At 43.9% G+C, this 15,999-nt stretch overlaps 1 long non-coding RNA gene across 1 annotated transcript; it reads right to left on the bottom strand.

Annotated features, from left to right (window-relative positions):
- Positions 1-769: 769 nt before the first annotated feature.
- Positions 770-13,617, bottom strand: LOC129381751 (uncharacterized). Its single transcript, XR_008609871.2, has 3 exons — positions 11,913-13,617; positions 3,396-3,437; positions 770-970 (listed from the first exon to the last, which is right to left on the bottom strand). It is a non-coding gene; the product is annotated as an uncharacterized lncRNA (long non-coding RNA).
- Positions 13,618-15,999: the final 2,382 nt, after the last annotated feature.

Raw genomic sequence — 15,999 nt, 5'->3', positions numbered from 1 at the left:
ATATTTTTTTTATATCTTAGATTACAAACTGGTAAAGTGCATGCTAATAAATACGAGTCGTAGGTTAGGTGCTTAGAATGAGTAAGCGCCCACTAATCATAGTACTGTTCACAGTGATGCCGGTAACTCTGTCCCTGTTGTTTCTTTGATTGAAACAACCAAAAGAAAATTGCCACACAACTCAGGTTCCCTCTGCTGAAAGTCTGCTGTCTGGCATCACATGGACCTCCTTCACTATGGGAGCAACTTTAATTCAATGCGGTCTGTTCAAATTGGTGAAACTACTGTCTCACGTCTCAGAACCCGGAGAGCTGTTTTGATTGCTGAAATTTGGTGATTGTGCTGCTCCTCGAGCTGAGCAGTAACCACACTTGAGCATAGCTTCTCCGCAATTCGTGTATTAGAATAACACTTTCAGGCTACTTAAACATGTTCTCCATGCCACAAGATTTGGAGTGTGCTTCACAGACAACTATTCATTGCAATGACAGCCAAGTAACACTGCTAATGTGGAAATGCAGCTCAACTGGTGTAGCTGCCAAAAACTTCTGGCAATGAAGGCAACTTTTAAATTTTAGAAGCATTTGAGTGTGGTGGCATTAGGCACTTAAGATCATATGAACAGTCATTACAAATGGTAGGCTATTGTAGCATACAACTGCACACATGGGCTACTTGAAAGTCGTTTGTTATGCCAATGGCAAGTTGCTAATTTTAGAAAATCTGAATGTAAAAATGCAACCGGAAAGAATATATGGTACTTGCCTGTAACAGTGCTGACCCTGGTGGGGTAAAGAGCCTCTTTTGCCCCTTGATGTTATTTTCAAAGCCCAAATGGCCCATGAGCTCCTCCTCTTTGAACATATAGTGAAGCAAGGCCCTTGCAAACTTTCCTGGTCCACCATGGCAGGTCATGGTAAGCTGTGCCAGGATAACCTTCTCAATGTGCACTCCTCCAGCCTATGTGAACCTGCATGTTTAGGTAACTGTTAGCAGAGCAGTTTCAAGCCTTTGAAGCACATTTACACAACAGCCCTACTGCAAATAAATTAGAAAAGTACCTGTTGCAAATCTAGAATGCTAAACTTGACTTCTTACTTGCTTCTTATGCTGTCTAGATGCCACATGTTTCAGATAAACAATCCAGCGCAAACAAGAAAATTAATAAGCACACCAAAGTATCCAAAAGATCTAGTATTATTTTATGTGATTAGCATTCTTAGGATACTTCATATTTTCGGGTGCTTCTCTCTTTTCCCACCCATTTGTGTCAATGGGTAGCCCATGGTCTAATGGGAAGAGATTGGGCTGCTATGTTGAGGGAAGTGGGTTCATAATCAACCATCATAACAGCTTGGGTGACTGGGTATGTGACCTTGGGCATATGCCACTTTTCAATGAATCTCTTTCACGCTATCTTGAGCAGCTACTGCTGCTTGTGTTCGCAACCAGCATTAGGAGCTCGAAGAGGCACATGACTGTCGATTGTTACTAAGATCACCACTACACATCAGGTTCGCTTGCTGGGCTCCAGAAGTAATATGCGAGATTTCACTCCACTGTATGAAATGTACATAAGGCGCAAAGACAGTATGTGCCAACAACCACCTCATCAATTAAATTAATCGACTCGCAAAGCACAGGCTGAACAAGATCACGGAGTGAACTCAGAAGTTTGTGGACAGTCAGTTCATGTTCATGTCAGGGACCTCTACGAAGACTCGGTCATTTCATCGATGTCCGTCATCGTGCCCTCACACATTGTACTACAATTCTGTCTGTCTCGTTGTGCCACCGTTCTAATAGTAATCGCGTATCACCATAATTAAAATATAAGCAGATACCTATTTTTACTCTTTATTAAATCTTTATGCAGAATACTTCGAGCATGGGTTGTTGCAGAGATAATGAATGCTACAGCTTAAAGGAGCACAAAAGAAAAATAAATAAATTAAATTCTGGCGTTTTACATGCTAAAACTGATCTTGAGGCGCGCCATTGTGGGGAAATCCGCATTAAGTTTGACCACCTCAGGCTGCATGGTACATGGGTAGTTCTGCATTTCACCTCCATCGAAATGCGGTTGTTTGATCCTGTGACCTTGAGCTTAGCGGCGCTGTGCCAACGCCTTTAAGCAACTACGGCATGAAAGCACTAAAGAGAAAAATTATTTTAGATGTATCTCTAAATGACCTTCCTACAATTCAAGATATTCACTCGTACCATGACAAGAGGCTGAGTAAACTGTAAAAGGAGCAAGAGGAACGATTGGTGGCATTGCTGCCATGAAGTTGCCACACCAGCTTGCTGTGACGTCATGGATTTTGATGTCTGTTCAGGTGTAGCAATTTGTTTACAAATAAAGATGTTATTCATCGTACTCCAAGAAGCCAAAAAAATAAAAACCATCAGGAACTTTTACTGAACCACAACAGCCCAAGTTTCTGAAAATAGTTGAAATCCACAATGTGACAATGAGGTGTCAGCACGAACATTTTAGGGCGATACTCAGAAAATTGAACTTTGAGCTTTATTTTCTCTAATAATGAACCAAATACCAAGAAGTTAACAGAATTAGATATTTAAAATGATGCTTTTTTATTTTAAATTGATTTAGGGGGCTGTTAGTGTCCCCTTAAGACAAAACAAGGAATGCACTTGACTTCGTAATAGGACAGCATGCACCACTGGTTCTCATCAAGGTAGGATTGTCAGTATGACAGAGGGCATGCACTGGCTGCTCCAGAGGGGAGCCCTGCCACCTCCCCTCGACCTCTCAATTTTAATTGTTTTATGAGCAGTGATGCAATTTCTGTATCTTAAAGACAATGCTAAGGAGATTCATGATATGCTGGCTACAGTATGTGGTGACCGGCACTCCACACGGTCCAGCTCGGCATCAATCTTTTTGGAATTTGTCCCTTGAAATGAAAAATGCCCCGATAACTGCTCGACTTCAGCCAACTTTCTCAATGGATGTTGTTGTTTTGGTGTGATACCCCTAGCAGTTCACTGCTGTATGACATAGGTCATAATACCTTCATTCTGGTAACACTAGAAAGATGTGCACTCATGTAGACCACTAATGCGCACAGCAAGTTCCTGAAAGCCCCTCTTATATCAGGCATATACCCTGAAAGCACATTATACGTTTAATATGTTCACAAGTGACACTGAAATTCTCTCCCCGTCCCGGTGCAGTTGCAAATGCTTTCAGCTGAGTGTTTAAAGGCACCATGTCTGCTACTGAAGGCACCCTGCACCAATTGATCACTGGAGGAAATGCTTGCAGTTGTATCAGCAATGTTGTTTTTTCTGCTTCCTGCAATACATTTTCACGGCATTACTGTACTTGATCATGGTGACGCTACAGAATGGATGGCCAAATAATTCACCTTTAGCATTCCAGCTGGGGTGTCTCCCAGCTCATTTTGAATCTGAAAAAAGATGTCAGTATTAAAACGTGACGCCAGGATGCACCAAAAGCAACAATCAAAAGAGCTACATGGTCCAATAGGCTGACATAAATGGACGGATACAAGCGACTAGTCATTGAAAGCACTAAAGTGTGGCTGCTCTTGCCGATGGCAGTGTGAGCTGTTCAAATAATTTATTTCACATTTCTCTGCTTATTTTAAAAATTATTTCTGCTCATCTACTTAACTGTTATGGCCACATATTAAAGGCAGTTCCTTCATATAAAAACCACAGTGTTACATTCTTTTACTCCCCGTCTACCTGATGCTACTCTCAAAGAAGGTATTTCAAAGAACTGCTCCACCCAAAGCATCATTCCAAGCTTGTGGCAAAGCGTCCTTTAGTTCACAACGATGCGCTCCTCTTTGAATCTGTTCACCCGAAATACGAGAGACAAAAAAATGGAAAGAAAAGGAAAACCCCTCAATTATTATTTAAATGCAAAAAACCACCAACTAAAAAACAGAAGCAAGCTCAAAGCATGCACAAAAACTTATGATTTCGTCGTCGCCACGGAGCCCCGAAAAGCACGTCCATCCGCCACAAAATCCAAACGCGCTCCGCGGGGCGCCTCTGTCGGGCGCCGGGGGAACTATTGCGCAGGTGCAGTGAGAGCCGCCGGCGGGGCTTCGCGCGTCGTCTGCTGCAGTGCGCCCTGTATTGCGGTGAAGTGGACTTCAAATTTGCACTGCCTCCGCAGATCGCCGATCGGAGAAACGTTTCTGAATAAACAAAAGACTGCTGAGAAGCCTATCAGCTGCTTTTATCCCGTTGCAGCAACCGTAGCAAAGTTTCCTGCGTGCCTGGTGAAGTTGAAACACACAAATAAGCATGCCGGGGAGAAAATGCGCGCCGCGTAATATTCGAAGCTTTATACTACTGCTGCAGCACTACGATCCGCCAATTTTTTTAAATTTTTGGCGTCTTGCTGAATAGCTGGTAATAAGTGTTAGCAGACGACTGCTGTTGTCTGCTCAAATCTCGGCGCCACGAAAATTAATCGGAGCGGAATAGTAATAGTGGAGGTGGAGCTACATTTTCAGTCTCCTATTTTACCTTGCCACCGATAGAGGTAGACGGCCAGGTAGACTCATCAGCGTTTGAAAACAATCCCTAAGGTTTACCAGGACCTATGTCTTCAGCTTTGCAAGGTTTTAAGTAGTTGCTGAGAGGATATTTATTAAGGCGATAGCGTTTAATTGTTCCTACTAGCGTCCGTCCGCTACATTTTAGGTCACGTGACCTTAATATCACGTGACATCACGGTGCAGTGCGTCGTGATGTCACATGATCCCTCTGCCACGCTTGCGCCAGCTGCTCTTCTCATCTGTCACGAAATGAATTCAAGCGCGGCAAATTCAACTCAGTGGAATGAGTCGCAAACGGCTTTCGCCTTCCCGCAGTTAATGAACATCTAAATGCCTCCAACGAATTTTACAGTTCACAGGTGGCCGTAGGAAAATGTGCCGGACTGTGTTCCCGCTAAGTTCCAAGTATGTGGGTGGCGTATTGAAGCAGGACAGTTTGAATCGGGTATGTGGACAATTTAGTCAGCCGCTTTTCAATCTGCCTCTAACACTTCCATCAGGGATGTCGGATGAGCGCTAAAAGCATAACCTTTCCTTCGGTTTACCGTGACACTGAAACTTCCCGGTTGCGAAATTTCTATGACGAAGTTTATCTATAGACGTAAACCGTCAAGTCACCCAACTGTCTGCGGCCGAGTGCAACTGCTTTCGCGAGTCATTCGGCGATTAAGACTACAAGAACGTTGCCGTATCACCACTGCGGCCCAAAATGTGATTCCCGACTGTCTAGACCGAGAGCGCAGGCACGTCTGGTCGCTTCAATGTTTTCTGCTTGTGGGTCGCACTAAACCGAAATGTCGAGAGTGCCGGGGGACGAAAGACCTGTAGATTTCTGTGTCAGAGAATGCTCACTGCGATAAAGAATACTCAGAGATGTGTAGTACTGCAGCTACGACTACTCTGCAGCGAGTCTTCGACTCTACTCAACAACGACCTTTCCGCAACATTTTTAAACTTCGATCCTATTGTATGGGCAACTAATTTTCACCATTGGTAACCGAGTGCTCCCATCTTGTGTGATCTCGGGGGACTGAATATCGACGCTGAATAGGCATGAAAAACTGCTGAGATATTGTTTGAGTCTAATATGAACACTGTAGCAATGTACTCGCGCAATTACAAAAACAAAAAAACAGGCAAAGGTAAATAAATACCAGTATGCTTTACTTCGCAGATATGCACAAAAAGCAACAACATAAGAAGCTTATTAAGAACATGAAAACGAAACAAGTTCCAGAATACAGTTCTTTGGTTAGCTCAAAAGAAAAAGGAATGGCAAAAAAAGAACAACATAAATAAGGCAGTCTGGAACCGACGGTCAAGCGAGGCGCGCTACATTGCAGCCCGTCTCGACGCAAGCGCGATGCTAAGTCGTACCCTTCATGGCCTAGTAGCGCGTAACATCACCGCCGGCATCTACGACAGCTCTCATCCGGCCAGGAAGGGAGTTGTAGAGCGACGTGCAGAGGTCAACATTGGCCCTCAATGTTTCCCAATGCTCTTGGACTGCTCTCCACAATTGGTCTGCCGACAAAACATGCAGGATTTGACCCGACAACGCAACTTTAATGTTCCCCCACAGGTTCTCGATGATGTTGAGGTCTGGTGATTGTGGAGGCCAATCCATCACGGCAATTTCCCTGTTCTGCAAATACGAGGCAACCCTCTTGGATGTGTGTATTGGGGAGCGGTCGTGTCGAAGAACGAAGTCCATGTCAGGGAACGGGCAGTCTAACAGAAATGGCAAAGCCACATCCTCCAGTATAGAGCAGTAGCCCTCCGACGTGAATCGTCCGGGTATTCGGACTAGAGGTCTAAGGCCATCCTTCGTCACGGCGCCCCATGCAGTCACAGAACTCCTCCCATTTGCGGCAACTTGTTGTATGAATTCCGGCATATACCTGCAAGAAAGATGGAGTGCAGCTACTATACTTTTGTTTGCTTTGTTGCCGTGAAGAAAACACTGTGTTCTAGTGTCGTAGAAGAAATAATTGCCTTTTGTTACAACGCACTTGTTTCATGTAATAGCATGCCAATTTGTCATATGCATACATTTGTTATGAGAAATATACACCAGCCATCCGAAACCGTTTTTCAAGGAAGGGATGCTTCTGAAGGCATACTATGTATTAATTTTGTTGAGTCTGCAAACGGATCTTGTATTCCTACCAGCTAAGACAATTACCACAAGCAAATAAAAAAAATAATGGCTTGGCTGCTTTTTTAGCGACACCGTCTTTGCGTCAATCGGCTGCGCTGAGAAACAATGAAAAAAAAATTGAGAATTGACGTGCATTTAAACAGTTATTTTATTGAAGGTGTCATTAGGAAACTTGGCAAATATAAATTCTGAATGCTGCCTACACGCTTTAACCTGCACATATGCATTCTTGACCTGTAGTTTAGCGTGAGCACCTTGTGCACGGAAAAGTATTGCCCTCCAAGCAGTGCACAATGCACAACACAATTTTTTTACGCTGCCCGCAATCAACGCTTGTTGATAAGACAGTGGTCAAGATCGGAACTGGTTGCGCGCAACTGTATTCAAGCTTTAAGTTATGTATTCAAGCTTGTTTTAACTAGCTTTATACACATACACCTAAGCCGGACACATCGATCAGTCTTTGCCCGATGCGGTTACAAAAAATGAGCTGCGGCGAATTTGAAAACTACATTACGCAAAGTATACACATTCATCAGAACGCTAAATCGCAAGCTGAATAATGATCCTAAAACGTTTTTCGAAGTTTCCACCCATTAATTTATAAGAAAGGCTTAGGAAGAAAACCACATACCTCGTGTTGATGGGGCGCCAGACTCGAGATCTTTGGTCCCATCAAGTGGAAAAAGTAGACTCGTCTGTGAAGACGACGCTCTTCCAGTTCTCAACCGACCAATCCGCATGGTCTTAGGAAAACTGCAGGCGTTTCGCCTTGTTTTGAGCACGCAGCAGCGGCTTCTGTGCAGCAGTTCTGCTCTTAAGTCCAGCTTCGTAAAGGCGGCGCTTGATTGTAGTGGCAGAAACATGTTTCAAACCCAGCTCCACTTGCAGCTCCCGTACAGACATCTTTGGGTTATCCACCACGGCAGCTACTAGCTGTCTATCTTCTTGATCTGTTGTCACTCTGTGACGAGGCTGCCGAGGGGCATCCTGAAGCCTGCCTTCATTCCGATATGCATTAATTATTCTATTCACTGTGTCAATTGCACGATTGGTTTCTGCTGCAATTCGTTTCTGCGAATAGCCCCTGAGACTTAAGTCCACAATCAGCCGCCTTTCGTCCTCCGGCACTGTCGACATTTCGGTTTAGTGCGACCCACAAGCAGAAAACATTGAAGCGACCAGACGTGCCTGCGCTCTCGGTCTAGACAGTCGGGAATCACATTTCGGACCGCAGTGGTGATACGGCAACGTTCTTGTAGTCTTAATCGCCGAATGACTCGCGAAAGCAGTTGCACTCGGCGGCAGACAGTTGGGTGACTTGACGGTTTACGTCTATAGATAAACTTCGTCATAGAAATTTCGCAACCGGGAAGTTGCAGTGTCACAGTAAACCGAAGGAAAGGTTATGCTTTTATCGCTCATCCGAAAGCCCTGATGGAAGTGTTAGAGGCAGATTGAAAAGCGGCTGACTAAATTGTCCACATACCCGATTCAAGATGTCCTGCTTCAATACGCCACCCACATACTTGGAACTTAGCGGGAACACAGTCCGGCACATTTTCCTACGGCCACCTGTGAACTGTAAAATTCGTTGGAGGCACTTAGATGTTCATTAACTGCGGGAAGGCGAAAGCCGTTTGCGACTCATTCCACTGAGTTGAATTTGCCGCGCTTGAATTCATTTCGTGACAGATGAGAAGAGCAGCTGGCGCAAGCGTGGCAGAGGGATCATGTGACATCACGACGCGCTGCACCGTGATGTCACGTGATATTAAGGTCACGTGACCTAAAATGTAGCGGACGGACGCTAGTAGGAACAATTAAACGCTATCGCCTTAATAAATATCCTCTCAGCAACTACTTAAAACCTTGCAAAGCTGAAGACATAGGTCCTGGTAAACCTTAGGGATTGTTTTCAAACGCTGATGAGTCTACCTGGCCGTCTACCTCTATCTGTGGCAAGGTAAAATAGGAGACTGAAAATGTAGCTCCACCTCCACTATTACTATTCCGCTCCGATTAATTTTCGTTGCGCCGAGATTTCAGCAGACAACAGCAGTCGTCTGCTAACACTTATTACCAGCTACTCAGCAAGACGCCAAAAATTTAAAAAATTGGCGGATCGTAGTGCTGCAGCAGTAGTATAAAGCTTCGAATATTACGCGGCGCGCATTTCCTCCCCGGCATGCTTATTTGTGTGTTTCAACTTCACCAGGCACGCAGGAAACTTTGCTATGGTTGCTGCAACGGGATAAAAGCAGCTGATAGGCTTCTCAGCAGTCTTTTGTTTATTCAGAAACGTTTCTCCGATCGGCGTTCTGCGGAGGCAGTGCAAATTTGAAGTCCACTTCACCGCAATACAGGGCGCACTGTAGCAGACGACGCGCGAAGCCCCGCCGGCGGCTCTCACTGCACCTGCGCAATAGTTTCTCCGGCGCCCGACAGAGGCGGCCCGCGGAGCGCCGGCAGCACGGAGCGGCATTCTGACTAAGAGTGGACGACACTGTACATTAAGATTCAGGTTGTGCACAAGTCGCCGGCTGGGTTGGCACTATTTTGATCAAAAGTTTCGGTCCCGTGTAAGAGTGCACTTCGTCGAAATTTTAACAAATATTACGGCGCTTACACGAGTTTAAACGGTATATGGTAGTGAAATGTGTATTGCCCATGGAAGAAGAGTATACTTGGAAAGCTTAAGCCACAAGACGCGAAATATACTTGTTTAGGCTAAGTGTCTGACAGTCAGTTCTTTATTGAACAAGGCTCAGAAACGTAATCTCACAATATGAACAAGAACATAACGAGATAGTCAGTGAGCTTCTGCTAAACAGCGCTTCCCAAGGTGCGCATGTAAACATGTCCGGATTGGCACTAAAGCATGAAGTGCAATTTAGCGACGAGAAAGTCGGGCATATATAATATGCATTAGCGAATCGTCATTACACATTTACTACAGGAATCTCACAAAGGTCACCTTTGATGCCGGAACAACAACGTATATGTTGGCGTATGCTGCCTGAGATAGTGCCAGTGCAAACCAATCACAAGCCAACAAAAGCTTGTGACATGTTTGTGTGTTTGTGGACACCGGACAGGACATCCCGCGATGAAATGAAAGCCGCAGTGGACCAAATTTTTCAAGCGTTAAATGTGTGTGTTCTTAAGTGCTTTGAAAGGCTATTGAGACGCGTAGGACGTGCGACGTGTGCCTTCATGTGTTTTCATTTAACTTTGTTATATCTATTAAAATTAGGCGTTTCACTCATTAAGTCCATTTGTGTAAGTCAATGTCTGTTTCCACTATTCCTAGGCAGCAGCTGCCGCGACGAGCTGCCATGTCCAGTGATGACTTAGTTTCTGTGAAACGAAAGTCTGCGGGACATCTTAAGCGAGCCCGCTGCTGCTGTAAAAAAGTTATTGAAGAAATGCCGATCTCATCACTGATACCTCAAACACAGCGAATCTGTATAAGCTAGTTTTTGTAGAAATCTGGAGTATTAGGGGTCTATTTGCGGATTCATGGCTTCGTACGAACCCCGCACAAATTAGTGCTTCAACGCACTTCATGGAAGCAGTGCGCATACTCTCAATACGCTTCTGTTGATTAAGTTGATACGTATATCTACCACGCTGCCGCATACAAGAATTTCACTGTTCACGTGCAGGCACGTCAACGGAGCTCTGGAGCGTATTTATGTATTTATTATACCTGAAATGCTCCGTTGAGGGGTATAACATGGGGGGTCGTCTGTTACATCAGCAGATTAGGTGATCGATGGTTTCCTTGAATTTGCTGGGGTCGGAGTGGTGCATGGTGTCGGTGGGCAGGTTATTGCAGTGTTTGGCTGTTTGTACAAAAAATGAATGCAGATAGTCCAAGGAACGTGCTACTGGTGGATAAAGTGCATTTCCGTGGCTTGTGCAGCATGAAGTCCGGTGGGCGGGAGCGATAGCAGATGGGGAAGGAGATGCGTGATAGAATTTATAAAATGACAAAGGGGACGAATTTTGTTTCGCGAGCCTAAGGTTTTAATATTGGCGCGGAATTTAATGGCAGACACGCTGGTGTAATATAAATAATCCGAATAATTAAATCTTATCGCACGGTTTTTGACAGCTTCGAGTGTATGTGTATGGTTAGATTGATACACAGCACATGGGTATTCCAACTTAGGCCGAACTAGTGTTAAGTATGCTTGGATCTTTAGTGAAGGAAGAGCAAGTTTTAAATTTCGCCACAAGTTGCCAAGTGCAAGGTTAGCGTCGTTAGTAACATGTGATATGTGCGATGACCAAGAAAGATCGGAAGTTATTTCGATGCCTAAGTATTTATAAGTGCTTACGGGGAGAATTTCTGATCCAGAAATGGTGTACTTATATTCTTGGTACAATTGTCTGCGATGAAATGAAATTAGCACAGTGTTTTAATATTCAAGCTCATTAACCATTTTTCGCAACCATACTTGAAAGCGGTTAAGATCTAACTGAAGAATGGCATTATCGGCGGGAATAAGTACAGGGCGGTAAAGAACGCAATCATCGGCGAATATCCGGATGTTAGACTGAATGTTAGCAGGAAGGTCAGTAATGTAGATCCAGAAAAGTAATGGACCAAGGACAATGCCCTGTGGTACGCCTGAGAGAACGGGGGACATATGGGAAGAAGTGTTGTTAGCGTAAACAAACTGCTGACGGTTAGTCAAGAAGTCACGTATCCAATCAAAAATTGGGGGGCCTAAATCTAGGCACAATAGTCTTTAAAACAAACGTTAATGCGGAACTTTACCGAATGATTTTTCTAAGTCTAAAAAGAGGGCATCTACTGGTGTGTTAGTATCTATCCTAGAGCTAATGTCATTCACGAATAGTTCCAGCTGTGTGTCACAAGATAGTCCCTTCTGGAAGCCATGTTGGTTAGGATTGAAGAATTTGTTAGCTACGAGGAAATTTATTATGTGTGAGTAGATGATATGCTCCATAACTTAACTAAAGCCTTGAAATAAAAACTTGCATATCTTTTTTTTTAGTCAGCCAAGTACACACATAATTATCCTAGTGGAGGAAGAGGGGTGCTGACAGAACACCGTGGGTCTAATGCAAGTTGTTTTTAGCGTGTGGTTAACATTCCTCGGGAACGCACTTTGAAAAGAATATGTGGCTACCAGCAAGGATACCGCACTTACCACCGTTGTTGTTACAGGAAGTGGTTACTTTGGCGATGTGCTATGGGCCTCTCAGCTCAGCCAAGTGTTTCCCGATGACGCCTCTCCAGCATGGCCTTCTTAGGTGAAGCGCGGTTTCTCCCGGATCCATTCCTGTGGCAACTTTCCGTCTTCCCCTGGTCCGCCTTATGCGCAGCCCTTTCGCTCATGCCGGCAGCTTTCCAGCGCCGCCTCTTGGGCTAATCAACTACGGATTGCCTGGAGCCATTTCTACAAGAAACCGTCTTTTTGGGCGGGCAATATGACCGTGGCTTTGCCTCGCCTGGAACCGCCACAGCAGTACAAAAGCGCCAGTCGGCAGCGATCCACTTGAGGCTCGACACCGCAGCAAGGATACCGCACTTAGCACCGTTGTTGTTACAGGTTAGTTACTTGGAAGCAGCACCTTGTATTAGGTCTAGTAATTACTGTTTTATTGCAGTGTCGTGCCCACCACCATTATTTGAACAATTGAACAGATGTTTGTCTATTCTAAGCGCTTATGCTCTTGTCTAGTCTGTGCTTATGCTTTCTGGCGATGTGGAAAGTAATCCAGGTCCTATGAGCAAGGCGGAGGCAGATGCCTTTGTCACAGCCAAGGAAAAAGTGTTTTAACTTGAGGAGGGGCAGGCTAATTTACTCACCGAATTAATACTAAGCAAGGAGAGGTGTGCAGCCACCGAGAATGAAATTAAGCTCCTAAATGCCATAATTGCAGCTTTGGAAACATGCAGCATACCCGAACAGCAAACATCCGATGCTGTCACAACTAACCTGTGCAGTGTTGCTCACCAGTTGTCTAAGATTTCATCTAGGTGTGGTAGCGCTGAAAATGAGATGCGACGCTTTAACCTTCTCTTTTTTGGAAATGATGACGCCCCTAACAATGATTGGGCCGCATCCGAACAAAAAATAATAAGTTCCGCTCAGAGGGGCTTCAAATTACTGTAACAAATAACCAATCTGAACGCGTTCATACCATAGGCAGGTACAGTGACAATAAACGCAGGCCAATAATAGAAACAATAACCTTTTTTTAAGGAGAAAGAAAACATTACGATGTCAGCAGGTAAACTCAAAGGATCGTCATTTGCTATCAGTGAAGCCTTTTCGCCAGGTACTCGGCAGGAGAGAAGACAGCTCTTTGCCTTCGCGAAGACACAGAAAAAACAACTGAAACTAACAGTTGACAGGCGGCACATAGACAACGAGACATAAGTAGCTGATATCGCTAACTCTGTTATTCCTTCCAATAGATAGCTCAGGGGCAGCACGTGCTCAAAACGTCATAATCGGTCCAACTCCTATCATGCCTTCCCTCTGGTGTCATTATCGTTCACTAACATTCTAAGCCTTGTGTGTAAACGCGACCAGCTTTCTTCCTTTCTTGAAGATAGCAAATCTGACGCACTAGAATTAACTGAAACTTGGTTGTATCCGGATATATCTAATACAGAAATACTTGAATGTGTTGACGACTGCAACATTCACAGATATGACCGCAAAGATAAAAGAGGTGGCGGCGTCCTTCTAGGAATAAGACAAACACTTCCATCTTATGTAATTAACTCATACTCGAACCTAGAAATTAGCTGGGCTACATGCATGTTCCCATCCTCGCGAATACTTATAGGTGTATGTTACCGACCTCCCAGTTCTACTAACTCGTTTATTAATGACTTGCGCAGCAACATAGAATCACTGACTAAGCTTCACTCGCTTGATGCCATCTATCTGCTAGGAAACTTGAATTTTCCTCTCACCGACTGGGTTAACTTATCTTCATCCTGTAATATCTCGACAGAATTAATCAATTTGACCTTAGATTTAAACTGTTTCATGTTGTTGCGCAGCCTACACGGGGTAATAATATCTTGTGACCATTCTAGACCAAAAAAAGTTCGATAATCATGTCACTGAATATGATTGGGATTCATTTACTCATCATAACACTAACGACACTGCGTACGATAGCTTGGTCAGGATATTAGGCGAAATAAAGAAAGTGTGCAAAAAAACTTTGGTTGTGAAGAAACGTAAAATTGACTGCCAGTGGCTGACTGCGGAAATCCTGGCTGCTATCAAAGAAAAGGACACTTTCTGGTCTCGGTGCCGCAGGGCGCCAAAAAATGACAAACTTCGAGCAGAATATCGTTGCATCAGAAATAAGGTAACTGCGCTTATCCGCTTATCAAAGAGGAAGTTCTTTGCACAGCAGTTTCACAACACTCGTCGCGACGTAAGGAACACTTGGTCTCTGATAAACCAGTTACGTGGTAACATACGCTTGTCCGTCCAAGAAGCAGTGGAGCATAATTTCGGTGTAGTGACGCCTATTTTGGCTAATGAGTTCAATAACGTATTTTCGGCTGAGCAACGGGTCGCAGTCCAAACTTTGAGCTCGACAAAGATTAAAAACAGTGTATCGTCATCAGCCTTCCTTCCTCTTATGACAGAATCTGATCTTTTCAGCATTTTGTCTAGTCTGAAACGTAATAAATCCGCCGGACTTGATAACATTTTCATAGCTGATCTGATAAGAAATATTACAGCCCTGAAACATGTTCTGCTATTTATTTTAAACGGCATAATTGCAACTGGTACATGGCCAGATTCACTGAAGAGTGCTCGCGTTGTTCCTCTGTACAAAAGTGGGAAAAAGAATGATATTGCCAACTACCGCCCTATTTCTGTTCTTTCTTGCATATCCCAGATTTTAGAAAAACATGTACTTTCTGTGATGAATGCATTTGTTGCTAAACATGACCTAATGAGTGTGAGTCAGTACGGATTTGTTAGTGGGTCTGGAACACAGGTGCTATTAGAAAATCTCTCTGATTTACTGCACCAAAGCCTGGAAAACAATGAGGTGGCATTTGGGCTTTTCTTGGACGTGAAAAAAGCTTTCAACACAGTAAATCATCAAATTTTAATCTCTAAACTGTATTCATATGGATTTAGGGGTCCTTTTTTGTCACTAATTAAAAACTATCTTCACAATCGCTCACAAGTAGTCATGTTTGGGCCTATCTGCAGCGACGCGGTAAGTCTGGTGTGCGGTGTCCCGCAAGGGTCTATCTTATCTCCTTTGTTGTTTAACTTGTATGTGAATGATATATGTGACCACGTGAAAGCATCCACCGTATTCCTTTATGCCGATGACACTTTACTAGTGTCAAGCAACCCTGAGTTTTCATGTGCCCTGGCTAACCTTCAAGAGGACGCTATTAAAGTTAGTGATTGGTTTGCCTCAAACTTAATACAAATAAATAGCACCAAATCCAGACTTGTCTGTTTTCGTAACCCGCACAAAGATGTACCAAGCGTCGCTTCCATATATTTACACCCTTCATATTGCTCTTTGTGCTCTTGTCAACCTATAGCTAGCGTCCAGTCGGTTAAGTATCTTGGTGTGCACATAGACAGTGATTTGGCGTGGAATACTCATTTGACCCACATTTGTAAGAAACTTAGAAGTGTTGCATGTTTGTTGTTTAATTTAAAAACCATGATGCCTTTTTCTATCAGAAAACTAATCGCCCAGGCTCTGGGGTATAGTGTTTTAAGATACGGTATGTGTTGTTTTTTTAACTGCTCTTTCACATGGAAATGTCGAGTTAATAGGATTTTGAAAAACATCGCTACAAGTGTCCTCTACATGCCACAGGAGAATTTGCCCAGCAGTGTCTTTAGAAGAGCCGGTTTGCCTTCTTTTGAGAATCTTTTTAAACAAATCGTAGTACTTAAATATTTTTGGAGCAGTGCATACAGGCACATAAATACGAAACCGGTACCGTTGAGACATGTTCCTCGTTATCTTAAACCGAGAGTGCGCACTCACTACGGTAAAGCAACAAGACGCTATTATGTTCCTGCTATCTTCAATGAACTACCGGACGATGTATTTTCTTTGTCCACCCGCAAAACACTGAGAGTTGCTGTTCAAGCGTTAGAGAACCTTTAATAGGTACTGATGTTATCAGTGCATCTTTGGTAATGTGTGATGGTTGTGCCAAATGCACAACCAGCTTTGATGGAGTTCTGGTGTGGCGCGTAGATTGCCGCGGCT

This window comes from Dermacentor andersoni, chromosome 1 (genome assembly GCF_023375885.2).
Source record: "Dermacentor andersoni chromosome 1, qqDerAnde1_hic_scaffold, whole genome shotgun sequence".
NCBI lineage: Eukaryota > Metazoa > Arthropoda > Arachnida > Ixodida > Ixodidae > Dermacentor > Dermacentor andersoni.
Note: the sequence above shows the minus strand (reverse complement) of the source record. Positions and strands in the feature narration are given on the sequence as shown.